Source organism: Cebus imitator, unplaced genomic scaffold (assembly GCF_001604975.1).
Source record: "Cebus imitator isolate Cc_AM_T3 unplaced genomic scaffold, Cebus_imitator-1.0 Scaffold24, whole genome shotgun sequence".
Taxonomy (NCBI): Eukaryota; Metazoa; Chordata; class Mammalia; order Primates; family Cebidae; genus Cebus; species Cebus imitator.
Window position 1 is genome coordinate 9,149,634 of NW_016107339.1, and position 3,505 is coordinate 9,153,138.

The window sequence follows — 3,505 nt, forward strand, 5'->3', positions numbered from 1 at the left end:
ATAAAAAATTAGCTGGGCATGGTGGCGCGTGCCTGTAATCCCAGCTACTCAGGAGGCTGAGGCAGGAGAATTGCCTGAACCCAGGAGGCGGAGGTTGCAGTGAGCCAATATTGAGCCATTGCACTCCAGCCTGGGCAACAAGAGCAAAACTCCATCTCAAAAAATAAAAAATAAAATAATTATCCACACGTTGGCAGGGTGCGGTGGCTCACGCCTGTAATCCTAGCACTTTGGGAGGCCGAGGTGGGTGGATCACCTGAGGTCAGGAGTTCAAGACCAGCCTGGCCATCATGGTGAAACCCCATCTTTAAAAAAATAATAATAAATAAAAAAGAAAAAAAGGAAGAATTATCCACAGGTATAATAAACTGCTGATTTTTGGGGGGCATTTTCCCCCATATACTTCTTGTAAAGCAGCAGTGATTTCACTGTTCTTCCACCCACGCTTTACCATGTGACAGGTGTTCTTGCTTCGATTTTAGCAGAATTCATGTTGCTCTGATAAGAGCTCTTTTCAAACTGAAGTCTTATATTTCTTAGTGCCTAAAACTAGTTTCTTTGTTTTTGTTTTTGAGACAGGGTGTCGCTCTGTCACCCAGGCTGTAGTGTAGTAGCACGATCATGGCTCATTGCAGCCTGGACCTCCTGGGCTCAAGTGATCTTCCTACCTTAGCCTTCCAAGTAGATGGGACCACAGGTGAACACCCCATGCTTGGCTAATTTTTAAATTTTATGTAGAAAAGGGCCTTATATTGCCCAAACTGGTCTCGAACTCCTGGGCTTAAGCGACCCACCCTCCTTGGCCTCCCAGTCACATAGACACAGTTAAGCCTCCGGATGTCTGCGGGCCTATCTGACAGCCATCAGGCCTTACCACAAGAGCTTGGAGAAGCGGAGTTTTCTCCAAACTTCCCCAGGAAGGAGATGTCTCGGCCATTTTGGACACCTCCTTCCCTAGCTGGTTAAACAGCAGGCGCTTTCACAGTGCTGGCGCTGCCGCACGGCCGAGGCGCCCTCCAGCAGCCCTTATGCGGGTGTGGACAGAGGGCTTAGAGCATCTTGCCTTAGTGTCATTCATTTCACAATGTCACCCCACCCCAGGTTCATACTTCCGACCTGAGAGGCATTAGTAAAGGAATTAAGATCACCTATGAATAACTAAGATCTCCCATGAATAACTAATAACTACTATGGTTATATTTCTAGTCAATTTCTTCTTCATTATTTATATGGAAATAGGCTGAGGCTTTTTGCTCCTGCCTCAGCACTTATGGGGTCTCCTCCCTACATTTGTATATCAATATGATAGTAGTAATTGTCTCAGGGTGATTTTTTTTTTTTTTCATTTAACTTGTTTTAATGTTTCTTCAGAAATGGTGAAAAATACTAAAGTACAGACAAGGAATAATCATAATGTTGTGGCCAACATTATAAATATGGACTTACAAATTTAAAACTTTTTCTGGTTTAAAAAATAAATCTGGTAGTCAGTGCAGCTCTTCGGGGTCTCTGCATCTAATAGGGCTGATCTCTGCACTCCTGACGATGCTCGCCTTTATCCATTTTTCCAAGACCTCCACGTCCTCCTCTTCTTCCTCACATCTGTTCCATCAAAGGTCCAGGGGGCCCCCCAGGGCGACCTCGTCTTCCTCCACCAAAGCCACCTCGGTCCATGCCCCGGTCACCATGGAAGCCACCTCTGTCTCCACCACGGCCACCTCTGAACATTCCACCGGAACCACCATGATCCATGAGGCCACCTCTTCCTCCCCACATGCCACCAGGGCCACCTCTGCCACGATCACCACCCGGGGGCAGGAAGGGTGGCGGGAGGAAGCCTTCAGGCTGTGGGGCCTTACACTGGTTGCGCTCTGTTCTCCAGGCAAAGTTCTGGTTTTCACAACCCGGATTGGGACACTGCCAGTCTCCAGCTCGGTGCTGGACTTTTCCTCCTCCGGAGGGGTTCCCTCGGGAACCCCTGGGTCCTCTGGGAGGGAAGCTTCCTCTGTCTCCTCCACAGCCTACCATGTGACGCATGGGTCCCCCAGGACCTCCTGGGCCTCCTGGACCTCCACAGAGTGGTGGTGGCATCCCTGTCCTCACGGGGTGGCTTACCACCCCGAATACTGTTCATTGGAGGCTTCTTCCGAGCAAGAGAGACTTTAAGTTTGCTCCCTTGAAAGTCTTTACTGTCAAACCACTCCACGGCAGCCTTGGCAGTAGGTGGGTCTTCATAGGACACTGTGGCATCGCCTTTGGGCTTTCCTGTTTCCTTGTCCAGGTAGATGTGGATCATGGGTTGCCCAGTTCTCTTGTTCATCTTAACAACCCCACACTGCTTAAAGAAGTCTGCCAGATCATCTAGAGTCACATTATCATTTAATCCTTGTCCATAAATTGCACTGTTGTCAGAATCTTCATCTGGATCTATAGGTGGGCCTAGATCAAGATCTGCTCCTTCGTCCATGGGTCCACCAGGCTTATTGAAGCCACTTCGCTCTGTAGCGCGTCCTCCTCCCCGCCCACCTCTGCTCATGCCTCCACGATCAAATCCCCCCCTTCCCCTGCCCCGGTTATCAGGGCCACTCATGCTCCGGTTCTCTCCTGGTCCGGAAAATCCTCCAGACTCCTGCCCGTAAACACCCATGCTACTGGGGTGGTCCTGTCGGAATGAACTGTGCTGCCCGTAGCTGCTGCTCTGTTGGCTATATTGACTTGGAGCCTGGCTGTGGGATCCAGTTTGGGGTGGGTCACAAGTGGGAGGCTGCTGCCCATAGCTGCTTTGTTGACCATAGCTACGCTGCTGTCCATAGCTGCTCGGTTGCCCATAGGTGTTCTGCTGAGAGGAACTGCTTTGATCATAACTAGTCGGCGTGTAGAGGAATAGCTGGTAGGAGGGTAGGATGGAGGTGCGGTGACTGGCTGCATGGGGTAGCTCCCAGGTACCTGGGGATAACTGTAGTTACTCTGTCCACATTCTAGGCTGGGCTGGTTGTAACCTCCTGTACTAGATTGAGGTTGACTAGTCTCATGGGCTTGTTACCATCCTGCGGTCTTGTAGGTGCAGTGGCTGCTGGCTGCTGCCCATGGGCTGGGTAAGCAGGCTGAGTGCCATATGCAGACTGAGCTGCTTAGGAGGCCTGGGTGGTGGTGACTGTGGCAGTGCTGGTTTCGTAAGCACCAGTGCCATACCCCTGCACAGGCGGGCTGTACGCCTGGGGGGCAGCTGGAGTAATATAACCATTGGGAGGCTGTCCCTAAGAAGTTGTATAGGCGGCCTGCCCGAAAGTTGCAGTGGCCTGAGCCTGGGGATAGCTGACATCAGTGGGCTGTCCGTAGGTTCCATAGCTTTGTCGCCCGTATGCCTGGGTGGTCTGTGCGTATCCTTGAGTGGGCTGGGCGGTGTAAGCACCCTGCTGTGCTGCAGCTTGGCTGTAGGTACCGTAATCCGGGGACGCCATTTTCTCTCCTTCCTCCTCGTTCTCTCAACGTCCGTCTCCCTCTC

At 51.2% G+C, this 3,505-nt stretch overlaps 1 pseudogene across 1 annotated transcript; it reads right to left on the bottom strand.

The window, feature by feature from the left end:
* Positions 1–1,500: 1,500 nt before the first annotated feature.
* On the bottom strand, positions 1,501–3,499 carry LOC108299975 (annotated as a pseudogene). The gene has a single exon (XR_001823192.2). The product of XR_001823192.2 is annotated as an RNA-binding protein EWS-like (transcript).
* Between the last annotated feature and the right edge of the window lie 6 nt (positions 3,500–3,505).